The sequence below is a fragment of the Scomber scombrus genome, chromosome 3 (assembly GCF_963691925.1).
Source record: "Scomber scombrus chromosome 3, fScoSco1.1, whole genome shotgun sequence".
NCBI lineage: Eukaryota > Metazoa > Chordata > Actinopteri > Scombriformes > Scombridae > Scomber > Scomber scombrus.
In genome coordinates, this window is record NC_084972.1 from 26,201,856 (window position 1) to 26,221,110 (window position 19,255).

Here is a 19,255-nt window from a genome sequence, read left to right on the forward strand (position 1 = left end):
AAAAAATATATAATCCAAAATATATTTTAATCTAGCTTCAGTCAAACTTTCAAAGCATTGGACCATTAATTTTCATAAATGTACCTGCTGAGACTGTCTACAGTGATTTAAAACTGACTGAAAATATACCCGAATAATACAGTTGTGCTAGAATAACAAACCACATAATATTAAATTTCTTATGCAACTCAGAATGATATTCAAATTAGATTTAGATTAATGTTCCAGCCAAAACAGAAAATACACAGACACACATCTTACATAATATCTTCTCAAAATATAAACTCATACAGCAACTTACTAATTATTCAGACTACAGATCAGTAGTGGAATACAACAAACCGCACATTTATTCACAGATCACATTTTAAAGCTTACATACACATCAAAAATCATCAATGCATGTATCAAACAAATGTGTTTTACACTACAGTAACCCTCCATTCATTCTCTTTCCTTTTAATCGTTATGCTTGGCATTACATAGACTGCATTCAGACAGTATTCCCTTTGCAGTGAACCAAAGCTACTAGAAAACATACAGTGCAGCTTAAAAGCAAAGCATGGATGAGAAATTCTATATTTATCAGATCTCCTGCATGTATCACTCATCACACAGTAAAACAGGTGACTCAACCACTAATTTACCCAGCATAATGAGCTCCATCATCTAAATGTTTCTTCTTTGATCACAGCATCTACTGACAGTTTCACCACATCCAACTGTTAAGTAACACAAACACAGCTAAACAAAAGTAGGTCTAGCTGTGGAATTGCAGTATCTACACAACACACACAATTTACTACATGACACACCCACTTGATGAGGTTTAGGCATGAGCAGTGAGATGGTAAAGTTATAGGTCAGGGGAAGCGTGTCGTGTAGGTGTAGCAAACCATTGCAGTCACAACATCGGGGCTGGTGTCGTGTAGGAAAGTGGGCATGTTGTGTAAGTCTGTAAGACTGCTGGTACATCCAGTTCATCAGCGTACCACTTTGAAATAAAGAGATTTGTGCAATGGTGTGACACTAACCATGTTGTGCTGTATGTGAAGAAGACTGAGGAGATCTGATCCAAAGGCAGTGGGCAACCTTAGGCCTTATCCACAATGTATTTCATAGTGATAATACACTCAGCTGGAGGGTCCATGTTGAAAGTCTCTGCTCTAGACTTCAACAGTGGATGAATTTTTTGTAACGTACATTTAGAGCCTATCCAGTTGAGCAGAACTTGAGTACTATTTTACTATGCAGTATTAGAGAGTAGTATGAGACATGGAAGTACAGCCTGGTATAGTTGTACTGTATTTGATGGTACAGTCGAAATCAAAGCTCGCTTGTCGGGTACAGACCCCTATGAAAATTGTGGGAGTTAAAAAACATCCATCCCTCCAAACAATTAAGGAGCAGTCTATTATCAGACAGACCCAGAAAATAGTGTCTGATCCAGCTCACAGGCTACACCCAAAGTTCCTGCTCTTACTTTCTGGTTCCTGAGAGCAGGTTAAACCATTATAAACACTCATTCCTGCCTATGTCCATTAAGTGTCTGAGCACTAACATGTAATGTAAATGTTGGCCATGAGAGTTGTGCAGTAAGTGTGTATAAGTATATGTGTACAGCTACAGTATGTGTGCAAACTCTGTGTATATGGAAGTCATGAGCTGTTAAAATGCTGAACTTTTTTTCTTTTACTCTGCATTATGTATGATTTTATCTTCTGTGGATCTGCAGGATGAAGTCCAGAAGACATTTCCCTCCAAGGACATTAAAGTGTATCTTACTATATTGTCTTATTACCAACTATTTGAAGATAAGACTATTGTCCTTCATGGTGGCAAAGTGTTGAAAAGTCTCATAAGGTCTTTTATGGAGGACTCCATACATATTTTGGGTAAGTGCTTCCCTTCCCACTTGTTTCCTCTTTTTGTTGGTCATCTTTCAATCAATTGAAACTTTAATTTTGATATTGTATTTTTCTCCGAAACCCGCTTGTCACCCTGCATTGTAGAAGGAGCCCTTTGTATCTCCATCTCCATCCACAGAGTCTGCCGTGTTGCACCGCCATGTTTCTACAGAGCCCAGAACAGGCAATATAGATATAGAGAAGCATTTCTCGTTTCACAGCCATTGTATGCGCCAACATGCATGGAAGGGGGAGGTGTATTCAGTTGGTTGCAATCTGAAACTCACCACTAGATGCCACTAAATCCTACACACTGGACCTTTTAAAAAACAGCCACTTGGCTTAACTACATGTTGTCGCTAGGGGAGTGCTGTTTCGTTAATGTAAAAACTTACACTAATGTAAAAACAGTTACACAAATGTCATGTGATAGATTATTGAATATGTATTAAAACAACATAACAGCTTAAATAATGAACTTAGCTTCCCTTTGCTCTGAATGTGTGTCATTGATGAGAGACCTGGTTAATTAATAGTTTACCCAGCTCTAGGCAAAATACATAGCATAAAATAGTAATTTTTGAAGGTCAATTAAATCTGGTCAGGAATTTTTCCTTACCCATCCTTTGACTTAACATGCATGTCCACAGTTCCAAGAAACATTTTTACATACAAATCTGTAGCCATGTGTCAACTTTAAGTAGCTGTAACAGCTTTAAAAGGCATTTATGTGGTGGTGGCAGCTGTGTATCTGTTCACTTGTTTTGGTGTTTTTCTTCCCCCTAGTGGCCAAAAATGAATGAATACAGCTATTAGTAAATGTCAAATAAAATTTTGACTTAATTTTAATGATAACAAGTACACAAAATAGCCTTTTACAGTACTGTTAAAGTACACAAATTAATTAAAATGTAAACTTCAATGACCCGAATGCTCCTTTGTTTGCAGGTGTTTTTTTTTTTTAATTACTATTAATTCTGTCTTTAGTTATGCGTCACATTATTATAGTTCGAGCAATGACAAAAGGGGCCTTCTGTTGGTACATATGCAGAAGTCTAGTGACCAATAGTGTCTTTTCAGTAAATTTTCTTAAGATCTAATTATTATAACAATATAATAACACTAAAAAGAACAACTCTGAGAGTGGTAATGACAATGAGGTGAAAACCTACAATGGTTTAAGGTTAAAGCCTACAATGATGATCTGTGGTCCCACCAGAAAATTGTGGACAAATTTCAAAAAATGATGACACAATTCAACAAGGACACAAAATCCTATTGATGCAATCCTATTGACCACATATTGAGCAATGCTTCATCTCTTTCCACTGCTGTATATTTAAAACCCATGCACTTTTTCAATCTGTATAGAGTACAAGTGTGTGAAAATGTTTACATTTTTGTGTGTTGGCTGGACTGTTCACTTAATCATGTGTGTGGGGAGTCCTTTTATGCATAAATGATTAATTATACTGCCAGCTCATGAGTGTGAACACCTGTTCCTTCAACCTTTAAATGTGCCTTTCAGTTACATTCAAGATAAATCCTTATTCTTGGAACATAAGTGTTTTACATTGAGATAATTAGTGTGGATTTCTTTTATGTGCTTTTCAAGAGCACAGCTATGATTATACTTCAAACTATTGTGTGGGTCCAACAAAAACCCATTGAGAGGTCTAAGCTAGTGGTCTACAGCCCACAGGTCCTGTGAGACCTGCAGCAGATGTTGGCAGCGCAGGGTTTTTTTTTCCAAAGCTGCAGGTGGGCATGGGCACTCGCCATGTAATGCATGTTTATGGTGTGGGCTGGATAGCCTTCTGTTCACCAGTTTTAGCTCACCACATGGGCAGCAAAATAGCAACTGACAACAGTCTGTAAGTCATAGCTGATATCTTTGTCACAGTGAAACAGCTATGAGAATCTCTGACAGAGCTTGTCAATAAGGACTAAGAAATTGTCTGGTGAAATGTGACAGTAACTCACCCAGACTTGAGCTCAATTCAAGCTTGGAACAAATGGATTGTGGGAGTTGGGGGTTACAGCTGAAAATCCTTCAAGTGAAGGCAGTTCTGGTGTAAAAAAAACCCTAAAAAAAAAAATCAAAGACCTCAGGTGTAGAGCATTGATGTAAGCCCGTGACATTATTATTGGTTCTGTAGGGATATGTGATTAGATAATCGTTGTGCTTGAATGGGGATTAACAAATCATGCTAAAGACCCATTTACACGGTGTAAAGGTTCAACATCTACTAGAAATTATGTTTATACAGCTACAGCAATTTTGTTTTGGAGAAATCATGCTCCCACTGTGATTATGGTTTTTTTTTTAAATCAAAATAATTAGGACATCTTGCTAATTAATTAACCTGGCTGGTTGCAGAAGATGATATTGAAAATATCAGTAAAAAGTTTACTGACAACATAATTCACTTGTTCTTCTAAAATATTCACTCATAGTAAATACTGTATCATTACTGTTTTTATGGTTATGTTTAGAGAAAGACCACAGTGAAATACGAGGATGGTCAGTTTGAAGCACAGGACACTACACGTTTTGACATTAAACCTAAACTACAATCTTTCACTAACCTTAAGCAAAGTCCTTTTGTTTCTTAACTTAACCACATTTAGCACTCAGGATGGAGTCAAAGTGAGGGATCTTCACTGCATGTCACAATGTGTGGGATGGATTTAGGAAAATCTCAGCTGCAATCCTTGTCTGACTGTACCATATCAAATATGTGTTAATGTTTAACTACTGGAAGATAGCTGAACACTATGGTAAAACTAATCAAACTTCTCTAAGGTTTTATGGTAAGAATTTAGAGCTCGACTGATATCGACTCTTAATCAGAGAAGCAGGTGACCCAGCAGCAAAGGGATTCATTTGTGTCTACTTTGCCATAGAGTCATCCTCACCTGAGCTACAAACAATGACTTAGTGTAGTTGCCCTTACGGCTACCTGGCAGGGTTCTCCCTTGTGGATAATGAATTGGGCAGTTAGTTCTTCAGGCAACCTGGCAGGACACGCTAGAGTCATCATAACAACACTGTATGTGGAGAACTGCTTGGAAATGGTTTTCTTGAGGTATCAAAGTTGGCTGCAATGTCCTGGGATGAATATTGGTCTGCCGTCTTGAGTGTGGCAGTGAGAGATCTGAACTAACTCTTAAAGACTAAACTTTTTTCACCAAAATAACTTAAAAAAGCAACTTTGATGACTGAGCAAAAGTACTTCAAATCTATTAAATGAAAATGGAACAGAAAAATGTAAAAAATCAAGCTTAAAGTTACAAACACAACATTGTAACTTGGCGAGAAAGAAACTTTACGCAGGCTAAAAGACCACATAGTAAAAGATAAAGAAAAGGCTCTAGAAACACAATGGCACAAAGTCACAGCCACAGTGATCTACGTGTTTCCCCAGAGACTGGAAAAGAAGAGAGGACCAGACAATGGCCCAGGCACAATGCCGTTTGGCAGGCGGGGGCGTGATTTGGGGCAGGCTCTCTACTTTCATACTAAAACAGTGAAACGTTGCCAGTCCACAATATATGAATGGCATGATACAATGCATCACTCAAACATCCAAAGAACATGTTTAAACAGAAATAATTTCCAAAATATTCAGTTGCATAACATTCCTCACTACTTTTAACTATCACAAATAATTTCCAACATTAGTAGTAAATGCAAAAAGGTTAAAACAGCAATATAGTGGTGACACAATATAGAAAAGGCAGAATACAGTCTTATATAAAACTTAGTTGAATAAAAGATTCCACGATGCATAATCAATAGATGGCAGTGCTGCTATGCAGTGAAGAATGTATTAAAAAAGACTTCTTCAGTAATTTTGTTTGTACAGACATGCGAGTTGGACCACCGTACAAGCGAGCATTTGCTGAATACTGCTAGCTGGGTTCCTGGGTAGTTAGACAGCTAATTCACTTCATTCATGTGTGTGTCTGTGAGGGAGAGAGAGGGGAAGGAAAGGAGAGAAAGAGTGTTTTTTGTTAATCTTGGTGAATTCCTTCATCCTGATGTGAAAAATTGTATTCCAGTCTCTTAACTCAAGTCTGTCTGTGTGAATGTGGAGTTCTTTTGACTTGTGTGTTTGCTTCCTGCTGTTATATTTGTTATCTCTTCAGGCATCTGACTCTCAGGGTGTGAGAGCTCCACTGCTTGGTCTGGCCAGTGTTAATTCTGACACCTTTACAATATAAAAATAAAGAGTTGACAGAGGTCAACCAATCCAATCCTCTGTGACATTTCACAGACAGGAAAGCAAGACTCAATTAAACTGCATCATTTTATGTTGTACTGTGCGTATTGTGCACTCTATGAGAGTTTCAGCACAGCATGTCTTTGGTCACCAAATGAGTTATTGTTGGACGTGTCTTATAGTGTGATCTAGGACCACTGTTTTATATTAATAGCCAAAGATTTCACCTTGTTTCTCTTATGATTGTTAGTTGTGCATACAGTGCATAGGGGATTTAAGTATGAATCTGTTCCAATATCAGAACTCAACCCTGCTAAAAAGCTGGATATAATGATTCAGATAGAGTAATACTGCCGTGATTGGTGGTAGAGACTATCCTGACAAACAGGATGGTGGGAGGCCAGCCTAAGCTATTCCATTTCATCTTTTGGAGGAAGAGATGGGGGCAAATAAAAACAAAATATCAGAAGATTTCAACACGTCAGCCTACGAGCAAGAAGAATGCACATTTGTCTGAACTCCACAGCCTATCGCAGGTCTTTACAAGTGTGTAATTGCTATGTGACACTTTGGAAGATAGCACAACAATACAATCTCAAATGAGATTATCTGAATGAAAAAGAAAGGCACACTGTTAGAGGAGAAAGATGTCTCTTCCAGAAAATAATACTGCCTCTCTGTCTGCATTCATGTCACAATTCGAACATCAGTTTACAGTGCCATGCCTTCACAAGTTGCCCTCAACATTGTAACAAGTCTTCAGGGGCAGGAGAGAAAGATGTCACTGACATTCTTCATAGCGTGCAAAGCTTGACTGCTAATGAGATTTGTTTTTTCCTACCAGTAAATATAACAACTCATTTCCTTTTCTAAATCAACTCTTCAAAAAACAACAACATGGCAGGGTTTCTGATTAAGACTTATTGTTTTCTCCCTGTTATGCACAGCAAAATTGACTGTCCCTAATTTCTCCATTTATTTTTTGCACAAAAAATAAAGTATTGTGGAATTTTGACATTGTTTTGTGTGACATCTCACTGCCATCAGAGTGCACCTGTGATACATTTCTAATATTTTCCCCTTTTTAAAAAAACTAAAAACAGTTTTGTTTAATACACATTCCCCCACAGCCTCATCCCACTGTGGTGTGAGGACTTCTCCACTGACCACTTAATCAGGTGCTAATTAACTGACACATGTGTTAGCCCTAGGCCTTGTGGCAGTATCTGTGTTGGCCTGCCTGCTATTCTCTTTCTAGATTCTCCCTGATGGTCTGGCCCCTCTCATGTCACTTAATGATTGGTGTAACCTGCTTGGAGCATTTATAAGCTGGGTGATTCTGTCTCTCTCCCTCCTGGAAGGCTGGGACCGATCACGTGCTTGGTTAGGCTTTGAATGGGTTTTGATTGTGTAGTTTAGCCTTCATTCATGTTACAAATAGTTTAGATTAGCACCTACACTTTCATAACATTCAACAATCATCCTTTACCACTGACTTTACACCTCATAGTTTGCTTCAGTTGAATGATCTTAATGTATTTGTTTACTTAAGCTGTTACTGTGTGGACCTCACTCCTTTGTTATGCTCCCGAACAAGCCGGCCATAACATACAATTTTAGAAACCAATTTATGATTACTTTTTCCTTTCCCATCTGTAGCCCATTATGTTTAACAAAGATATATTCTGAAATCAATTGGATGGCACTATTTTGCCAGTATGTGAAGTAATAACTAAACAAGGAAATGACTGTGTCTGAAAATCAATTTAATTTAAAAAAGTTAGCACCACTTATTAAACTGCCATCCAATTTGCTGTGATGAGTGTGGACATTTAGCTATACAAGCACATCAATTCCATGCCCAGGATGCCCTGCATCCACATGCCAAAGACAGTAATGCTTGTGAATATCAAAAGTGCTTCTTATACAACAACTAGAGTGTACTAGATGAGATATGCATACATTTATTAACAGGTGTAATGTGTTCTGTAAAAACCTAAAACAGCCCATCAGAAAGTCAGAAAGAGTGACTGCAAATTGTGTTTTTTAGATCCATTGAAACAGTCACACTACAGCCTCAAATACATGAATAATACTCAAATACAAAAATGACTGTCCTGACTTCTAAAGGCCACATCGAACTGTGAATGACTTTATGAGTATCCTGCTATTCCTATTACCTATTAAGACATTTTGACTAAGTTAGCATAACACTTCTCACTATACAATGGTGATAGACAGTTCTGCTTCACTAAAGCCAAAGCTAAATTCATAATGTGGCAGGAAAATGTAGCTGACATTGTTGTTATAGAAATGATAGAATATGATACAACATACTGTATAATACAGCCACACTAGTGGTGGTAGCTGTGTTTAGGCACGGGTTAGAGTAAAGGTTAGGGTTAGGGTTTGCTTCAAACTAGTTACATAGTGATGTCAACATGTTAATATGCACACAATGACAATGTGAACATGCTGATGTTCAATGGGTCTCATGTTTACCAAGACTTAAACCAAAATATGGAACAGATTAAAATGTTACTGATGATGGCACTAGAGGAGAAGTTAGGGTATCAAAATGATCTCAATTTATCCTGAGGGGAATTCGAACATGTGTGCCAAATTTTGTTGCAAGTCATGTAATGTTTGTTGCGATACTTTACTTAAAACCACAAATGTAAGCCTCATGGTGGTGCCAGAAGAAAAGCCAGGGGATCGATTAAATTCATTAGGATTCATCCTCTGGCCATCATGAATGTCTGTAGAAAGTTTTATGACGATCCATTCAGTAGATGTTGAGATATTTTGTAGACCAAACAATTGACCAATAAGTAAAGCCATGCCGCTTGCATGCCTAAAATACTATCAGAGTGTTTATACTTATATGTGAATACAATAATAACTAATCTTACTAATAGCTGTTTATGTCTATGATTCTATATATATAAATCAATAATCCACTTTGCATGTCATAGGAGAACACTACTGTAGCACAAACTGATTAGAGTTGCCATTAAGACAATAACATGTACTCTCAGTGGTCTCTGTGAATGGGAGTGAAAGCTGATGACTCCACATATGTTACTACAACTATGTTTTCTTTCCTGCTAAGAGCACCATCATAAAAACAGCATAATGTGCATTAGTCCTGCCTTACTTACATAACTCTTTTAATCAAATTAAAATTGCATTTCCAAAAGGCATGTTGACATGAAATCGCGCTGGGACTGCTGTGGCATCTTCACAGAAAAATAGAATATATCCCCCTAAATGTCACCTTTTCAGTTTCTTGACTGTTTAATTATTGTCATTCTTGAGGAGTTTCATAATATTAATAATAAAGATAATTTACAACATTTCACCGTCAAAAAAAGGACAGTTTTTCATCACAAAAAGACTTTATTGAGGACACAAAGAGTTATACCTCCAATACCAGGCAGACATGAAAACGGAAACAAAATGTCTTCTTTTTTTATTCTTGAATATCATGCATTTTTGAATCAATTTTGAAAGGGTGTAATTTTCTAAAACCACATAAAACTGTGGAGTCCTTCCACTTTAAAACATTAAGGTTGTCAAGGTTGTCACTAAGCATCAGTAATATGTTAATTTGACCATTTAAATTCTTTTCATCCTTGTTTAACATGTTTTTAAATGATCTGATGATAAAATTATATTATGGGCACCAGTTGTTTTCTTTCACGTGTCTCCTCTTACAAGAGCAGCTTCCCTAGCTTATAAAATACCCAGCAGGATAACAAAGGAAGAGGGGGGAAAATCAATGTAATTGAACACTGTGTGGTCACAGCAATAGTGGGTATAGGTATACAGTAGTTCTACAAAAAGGGATGGCGTGTGTCAGCAGCATCGTGCACTTACATGAGCAAGTGGCAACACAGCTGAAACTGAATAATTTTCAAAGTATAAAGTGTCAAAATTTGATGATACAAAGTTTCAAAGAATGAAACCTACAGTGAGTAAAGGAAAAGGAAGTGCCACTGACAGATAGCACTTTTTCTGAGATCCTAGTTGTCATAGAGATGATAGTAACTTGTCGTAATGTCAGGGTTTGATGTTGCTCATTAGGCTAGTAATGATTTGTGGATATGTTGTAGGTGTGGGAGCTGTGTCTCATTTGAAGCCATACGCTGGCAGCCAGGGTACTACAGACACTGATGTTTACTGAGAGATCCAAGCTATTTCATATATCCTAATGTCATAATTTACATTCTGCTAGTGGACTCTAATGGATCCAATGCTCCACATCTTCCCCTTTTGTTCAGCTGAATAATCAATGAAAATGTAGTTTTCAGTCTTTTGATCACACAGCACATTGCAATTGTGTTTATGATAGTACTATTATTAGTTGAAGTATCAGTATTAGTATTTCTATAATTAGTGTTGTTAGTGTTATGTGTTGTGGGCTCATGAAGGAACATTTATAGCTGGTGGTTTATCATTTTTTTGCCTGTGATGAGCCATTGTTCAAGATTCTGGCAGGGGATTTGCTTTTATGCCACACAGTTTTACTCCTCAACTCCCTAACACATACAGAACATCTGTCAAAAATTCTCAGCAGTATGACAGTGTGATGACAAAAACAGTCAATATTTCAGCAACAGTGTGCAGTATTTATTAAAAATCTAATGGGGGTCCTGCATTTTATTTGGAGCTACTGTGCAGTGGGGAAGATTTTCATTTAAAAACACATTAGTTGTATCAGTCACAATCAGGCAGCAAGCCAACACAGTAGCCAATGTGACGGAGACCGAACTGATTAACTCTGTTTAGCAAATTGGATTCTGGTGTCGGGCACCCAAAGTAATGACAAATCACATTTGAGTTTAAAAAATACTTGCTAATAAGCAGCAATTGAGTGCTACAACCAGAAACAATTCAGCAATGTTTCTTATGCCAGCTACAAGTTTTTTTTGCCTTTCCTGTCCCTTAAAAGCAATCACAGACCAGTCAGTGTTGCTATGTGCAGTTTAACGATTTCTCATGCCATCTCAGTACTAAACTTTAAATTGTCAAAATAGCTACCTGTTGCTGTCATTTGGTGCTTTAAACAGTATGATTCCATATATTTTATGTTTACTGCAGCATCTGCAGTGTTGACAGCTTGTAACAGGATTCAAACAGTTATCAAGTCCTCCAACTCTGCCAGGAAAGCACCTCTTCCTATGAATTTCTGAGTGTGCATCATGGTGACATACAGAAGTTCTTGCCACATAAAATCATATAGAGTTTGGGCCCCAAGGCTTCCTGTTCCAGCCCCTGTCCTCGCTCCCTTTGACATTAAGACCGGAACATGCTCTCTCCGAGGAAAAGCCCAGGTTCTGCCTTTTAATGAAAGGTGTTCATCATCACCTTGTCAGCAACAGTGTGTGACTACGACAGGTTGACGCCACTTAGTCTCCCTGAGGGGAGCTTCTGCTGTCAAGGAGAATTTGCAGTCCTGCCATTTTACCTTGACAGACGAACCAACCTGGACAGGACAGGACCACAGGGGCCACATAATGGGCCCTCCAGTTGTCTTCTTCTAAAAAGGGGGCATTTGGATGACATTTGTGTCTTATTTGAGTCCTTAGCTGTATCTTGTTATGCTGTGCTAGTCATTCTGTGTTTACACCAACATATGAATCAGAGCATTACTTTCACCATCATTCATCGCCTACGCCATCACAAACCTCGAAAGGCCCTCAAAGGTCAGTGTGGCGGAGACGACCGGTCTCTCTCTTGGCTGCTATGAGCGAGTGCCTTCGCTTTGCCCCAGTTCTCCTGCTTGACTGAGCCCTGATCGCAGGCGTAAGGGGGGTTACAGTAATGCTGGCTGACATCCTGAGAAGCAGTGATTGCTTAGAGGGCTTTGTGGGCGGGAAGGGTGGAGGGTGTGGGTGGCAGTGGAGGGATAGGGGCCGTGTCTCACAAGGACCTTTAACAGCCTTTTAAAAGCTCTGAGAGGGCCTTCCTGACGCCAGCCACTCACAGGGGAGAAATCGCTGACAGAGCTAAAGGAAGGAGGGCGGTGGAGAAGACTGAAGTGGGAGCGTGCAGCAGTTCCTGGAATGCCTTTGAGTTCATCACGTTGTTCTGTGATCCCTGCGATGATCCAGACATGCCACAACCTAATCGCCCTCGCTGTAGTCACTGTGTAATTACAACCATTTGCACTAAATAATTTACCAGAAGCAACTGCTGAAATAACATTGAGCACTCATGGAATGCACTCCTGCAAGCTTTTCCACTGCAGCCTATTATACCACTTTATTCTCTGTTGGGTCAGCCTGGCCACATAGATAGAAACATCCTGCATTACAATCCTGTGACCTGGCACCACTCACCGAAAGCTAAGAGTGCTGTGTTTGACTTATAAAGGTTTGACTAAATTGGCAAATACCATGATCTGTGCAACTGAATCCTCTGTTTCTGTGGACAATCAACACCAGATGGAAAAAATCCGATAGAGAAAACTAAATCCTAGGATGCTTTATTACACTTATTTCTTCAATAACTCCCTCAGACTTCCAGTTGTGTGCCATATTTCATCTCAGTGCTGAAGAATGAGTTTTCTGACACTGAACATGAGAAATGCAAGAAACTCAATGGGCACGACTGGAGGGGGGTAGCCTACCCACAGAAGATCACAGCAGTGGCGATGAATGCATCAGAAAACACTGCTGTAGGCGAACATAAATCAACAGTGCCTAATGTGAGCCTTTGGTATGCATGATGTTAAATAGATTGTGAAAATGCTCTTTTCATGACTAAGATGGAGCTTTTCATTAATCCTAGAGCTGAACCTGCCTCCGCAAAACAACGAGCATCCCTCAGGGGGAAAGACAAAACACCCACGGTGGGCTAGAGGGATCTCAGCAGAGCTCTCATACAGCTCATGGACTCACTCTCTTTGCATCCGCCCCCTTAGCTATGTGTGCATTTGTGATTTGCATGTTTGTAGATATATGTTATACGTCACGTGCGGTGCGCTGTAATAAATGTCTATCTCCCTGAGCGTGTATCATTGTGTGTGTGTGTGTGTGTGTGTGTGTGTGTGTGTGTGTGTGTGTGTGTGTGTGTGTGTGTGTGTGTGTGTGTGTGTGTGTGTGTGTGTGTGTGTGTGTGTGTGCATTTCAACACCATGTACATATGCTTTTGTGCTCTGCGTGCAAAGTGTAGGTGGATGTGGTTGAGACAGATATTCACAGAACTTAAATCATATTCTGTCTTTTATATGTGCATGCGCAGCAGTTGGTCAGAGGAGATATAGGTTTTTGATTTTATTTTAGGAAAACCCTGTTAATAATACCCATATGTTGAGGATTAAAGCAATAGCACGCAGATTTAGCAAATATGTACATGTGTGAGTGGTGATAACTCATGCCCCTTTGTATTTGCTATGATGTGAAAATACTACAGTAATATCGCTGCTTGTTCCTTTCTCCCCGCCTTCTCTCTACATTCCTTCCTTGCGTCTTTAGTCGATCTTCCATTCATTAAAAAATAACTAAAAAGACAAAAGTTGTGTTCAAACACTTACACATTCATTTACAAATCTAAATTGTGGTGCTGAAATTGCAAATTGAGGTATAATATCACATGAACGGAGGTATGCCAGTTAGCCATTAGCAATCAGCAAAGTTCTGCAATTCACTTTAAAATACCAATGCAACTTGCAGTTGTAAATTGTACACTGCAGATTCAAAATAAAACAGGTTTGTTTCGCTGTCAAACTGTCATCCTGTCATGCCTTGTTAAAAAGAAGGGAGAGACAGTTTAATCAGCCGTTGCAAAGTTAAATGAATCTCCACAGGACATCAGAGGATTCAAACTTTGCCTCAGTGCCCACAGACGCCAATGCTGGGGCACACACCACACCAGCCATATAGCAGCTATAAAGCTTTCTTCATGTTCTGTTGATTCTCCAGAACCTGCCCCACACTAATCTCATCATAGCAAGGCCAGCAGTCTATTCCTGAGCAGAGACTTTTTTTTTTTTGTTGTATCAAACACCTTCTTCCTGGTCGGCAGAGTGTGACTGTGAGAACTGGAGCTGTCCCCAGGTAATGGCCAAGGCATCCATTTGTAATGCTGATATCTAATCCAATAATTGTACCCACTTTATCAACACCTGTGTTGATAAGTGATGGCTGCATAGAAATCTTGTATGCAATAGAGGGAGTCATTATTAAAAATTCAAACCCTGCATCTAATGTCATTAAAACTGCTTTTTTTTTCATGCAGTCCCAATTGGGAGTGAAACAACAAAGCGGCAGGACTGTTAAAAGTAGTGCATCTGCAAGGCTTCGTTATAAATTACTATAACCAGCTGACCTGAAATCCACTCAACAAGCAAGTGTGTCAAATGAATAGTTACAAGTAGAATTCAAAAAGTGGAATTTATACCATATAACTGAGACTTGTGCCCATCATCCAGGAAGACATTTTGGACATATTTCATTGCACCACAGACATCTTGACACCTGTGCATGCACAGGGCCTCTTCAACACCAATCTTTGGTGATGTGATTCTCACTGGAATTGATCCTGTTGTGCCCGTGACTGCAACAACTTGAACAAAGGCGACATTTTAGAGTATAAGAGAAGAATTTAAACCATATGGATTTGTGACAAAAAACTAATGTGGTGGTACAGTTTCAAATACACTGGCTGATAAGTTAAGATTCTCTAAGTCTCTGGAAGCCAAATGGAGGGAAAAGCTACCCTTCACTTCTTCTTATCATCTTTTGATGATAATAATGGAGATAGAGTTCTTTGCTCCAAAATCTCCCATACTGTAGTTGTTCATTTGGGTAGATCTGCTGACTGTAAAGGCCACAGCATGATTCGCATCATCTTCATCATTGATCTATGATCCACAAGATTATGTTGCATGAAAGGTTTAGTTTGTTTTGTCCCCCATTTATCTGGCTGCAAAAACCCATTTGTTATTTTCTAAGATACTGGGATTTAAGGTAAGTGGTGCGTGTGGTTGGTGATTACAGCCATAATTTAGTGGATATAAGATTCATGCATCCAACTTGTAGGCTGTGGTGGTAATCAACCAGTTTGTTGTTTTCACTTCAGAGTGATGGAAAAAAATGGGTGAAGACAGTGTTATGGAATATTTCGCTGGTTTCTGGAGATTCACCAATTTTCTGGTTGGTGCACAAGTGTCCCTGGAATCACTACTTGTAGAAAGCTAGTTAGTGTGATTAACAATGTTAGGCCTGGAGAGCTTGCCTCTTACTGTTGCTATCTTTACCCTCACCATTGCATGTTCCAGTGTTGTGTTTGAGATGTCAAAGTTGGGGACGATGGTCATCACAGGTAATAGGGGCCTTCTGTATTTTTATGTGTATGTTGTTGTTGTGTCCACTCAAGTATTCAGGTTTTCCTTTAATATGCTACATGCACTTATGCAAAATATCCCTGAAGCTGCTCTAGACAGTATTCTTATATTAGTAACAGATCAAACGATCTTAAAAGAAAGGAGTCGCTCGTAGTGTCTCTACAATCTCCTCACCTCTTAAAAGGTTTTTAGCAACATTGTTTTGGTTGTTCAGCCTGCAACTTTATGGTTGTGGTTTAGTCTCAGTGATTTCAGTGTTGTTTCCAGCATCATCAGGAAGGATGTTAATAACAGCACCAAACAGCAGCCAGACAAAGCTAGCAACTAGCTAGGGAATATAGAGGAGCATTCAGCAGGACCGGATATTTCCCTTAGGAGGAAAAAACTGAGCAAAAAGGTGAGTGAAAACACAACTCCAAATAAATGCTCATGTTGCTCTATGTCTTCTCAATGCATAAATTAGCCACTCTCTTGTATCGATTTTATAAGTTGGTGTCCATGTTGTGTTTGCTGCTTGTTGCCCCCAAATGGCCAAAAAACACGTAATTGGAGGTTTAACAAATAACTTGACATCAGCTGAAGATCTTTTTTACAGCCCTCCAGTGTTTTCACTTCTCACCTTTCTCCAGTGTCTGTCAGTACACCATGACAACACTGTTGGGTGTGGTTGACAGTGCAACACAAAACAGTTCAACACTACTTTTAACTTGCTATTTGCAAGTATTCACTACTCTGCTTGTTACTCTGTAAGGCAACATTTATTAAATGTTATCATGCTTTTGTTAAATCACAAAATTATTTTAAATACACAATAGTCATGTTTTTGTGCTGGTTGATTGTAAAACAAGAGCACGGAAACTCCAACTATGACAGAACTAATAATAAACATAAACTCTGAATAAGTTAATACATTTAGTATAGTATTTGGTCAATATAGTAATAGAATGTGTGTAACATAGTAACATAGTAATAGTAAATTCTTGGATTCATTTTGAAAAACTGAAAAAAAAGAAAATGCATAAACTGTCTCTACAGATGTTCATCTCACAAGAGGTTTCCAGGAAAAGTGAGTAAAAATATTCATGAGATATGTAGAGTGCAGTGCAGCGTGATCACGGTGGACTCTACCCTCTGTCCGGTTACACCCACATTAAGAGGTGGAAAGAGCTGAAGAACATTTTTTTCATATTACTAAAAGCACCTTGGTTGTGCTGTGTTGTAAAAGGTGGTGAAGAGGAGATACAGAACATCGAAATATGAATAGCTCCTACGTGACAGCAGCTTCTTTTCCTATTATTTCATTATGCAGGTGCAACACAGGAGAAGCACTGAAATCTGCAAACATTACACAACCGTCCATGAATAGCAGGAAAATAAATCACAGGTGAAGTTTGTAAAATAGGAGGCAGCAGTTACCGGTTACATCGGTGCTGTCACAGCTCTCATCTCTGGCATCATTGTAACTGTCACTTTTTGGGTGGAAAAGACAGGGGAAATAAGCTCAACAGAAGAGTCTGCAGTTCTCTTTTATGGCAGCCATAATTTCATGTTAAGAAATTGACATTCAGGTGCTGCCTGATATTGTCTTCGAACTGCAAATGTCTATATTTTAATGTGCTGTTAATGCATGGTGGGAGGGGCAGGAGGAGGAAGCGGGGGAGAGGTGGTGGTTTGGAGGCACTTTGAGCGAAACAGAGGGTTATGGGAGGTAGGTAAAGGTGTAATATCAGTGATATGATTTATTATATTTATTCATTTATTTGATTTTATGTATGTTTGCTCATGTGTTTCCAGACCTACTAGCTTAATGAGCTTCTACCTCCATTCATATTAAAACTTGGAACACAAAAAGAACTAAGTCTTTACTGTTAATAACTGTTAAAGAGTCTACAGCTCTGTTTTTAAAGGGGACATATTATAATTGTTCTTATTTCAAGTCAATGTTACAATGTTAGATGTTCACATTAAACATGGCCAAAGGGTCAAATAATGAGTTAAATGTATGTAGAAGTCATCTCTGTGAGCACTAACATTATGTAATTTTTCAACCGCTTTTGGGTGTAGTCACACTGGGGACATCACTTGAGTTGAGTCGGCACACTGTGAGTGTTTTTTCCATTACACAGCAGGGCAAAGTAAAACAAGTAGTTTACCTGTTGGAGGTGTACTGGTGCTGCAGTTTTTCATTAAACATCATCACTGTGACTGTTTCTGCTTGTACTATTCCTCCCTGATTTATTTCTAACTGATCCGCTGAGCAAAGAGCTCCACATATCTCCATATGTTGTCATGTCTCCTGGTTTTAAGTGCCACTGACAAAGCTCTGCTAATTCATTGAGAAACATGTTTAATTTCCTGTAAATTCTTCACAATAAAAGTATCCTATTAATTAGTAATGTAAAAGCTTTTAATGTAAAGCAATAAAGCAGGAAATGTTTTCATCAATAGTAACTTAGCACAACTCTATGATATAGCCGCCCCTCGGCAGGCTTCTGGAAAGCTGGCCAATCAGAACAGTGGGGTCATCGAGAGAGGGCCTTTAAGAGACAGGAGCTAAAACTGCCTGTTGAGAGACACAGGTTGAACTGAGGGGATGCATAAAGAGCGTTTACACGATAAATAAGGGGGGGTTTCTTAGTTTTTTAACTGTGAATCATACAGAGCTACTTTAGTGGAGCACCAGAATGGAGCTGGAAATGAGTGTAATAGGTTCCCTTTAAATACTGTGGCAGATTGAGACGCACACCCTGTATCCAAAACCAGCGCGATACCTTCATTTTTGGTGTTGTGAAGCATCCAAACACCTTCATCTTGCCAAAATGTTTTTGCTTTGAAAGGTCAATACTGTGTTGAGTAGTCTGCTTTGAGCATAACATCACTACTGTACACTTCCTGCCCAGCACCAAACAAACAGACAAAGCTAGGGACTAGCTGGTGAACATAGTGGAGCAATTAGCAGCTTAAGAGCATGATATTTCTGGTGGAGACTTAAAGCAGAGCAAACAGCAGAGTGAATATAGGACTTACATTCACAAGGTGGCCAGAAACACAACTCCAAATGAATGCTAATGTTGCTCCACATCTGCTGCATGTGAAAATGACCAGTTCACCATATCAGCTTGAAAGGTGACAATATGGCTGTGTTGTTTTTACAGCTTGTTTACTTTTCTTTTTCCAGGGAAAAGTGCAGGTTTAAAGGTAAAATGTGTTATCAACAGTGTGGTCAAGGCATTCAGTGATTAACTTTATGATGAAATAGTGTTCTTTCCTGTGTGTTTGCCCACTTTCCATACACCTGTCTCATCTTCTTCTACTGCAGTTAATGGTTTACGACAGCTGTGGTCTCCCATACAATGCCCGAAGAAGAACCAGGTGGTTGTTGATTTCTATCAAACATGGGCTTATCAATGCAACTAGCTATCATACTCTTTGTGTGCACTTGGCTGTATCTCTGATCTTGGCTGTCCCTTTTACTCAAAATGCAGTATGTTTCCACTACTGCACAGGACACTCTTAGTCGAAAAAAAAGTGATACCTCTTCCTGCTCTATGATGTAGACCCATTGCTCCCTGTATGGTTATTGAGCACTGCAGACCTATAGTAAAAGCTGCTGCTCTTTTACACCAAGGGATACAAAATCTCACGTTTTCTTACATGACTTTTCCCATCTTATCAGTCGTTTTCTTATTTTGATAAAAAAAGCCCAGGTTTGACAATTGTCATCAATGATTAAAAGGGTCAAAATACATTTCCACTATAGCTGCATTGCC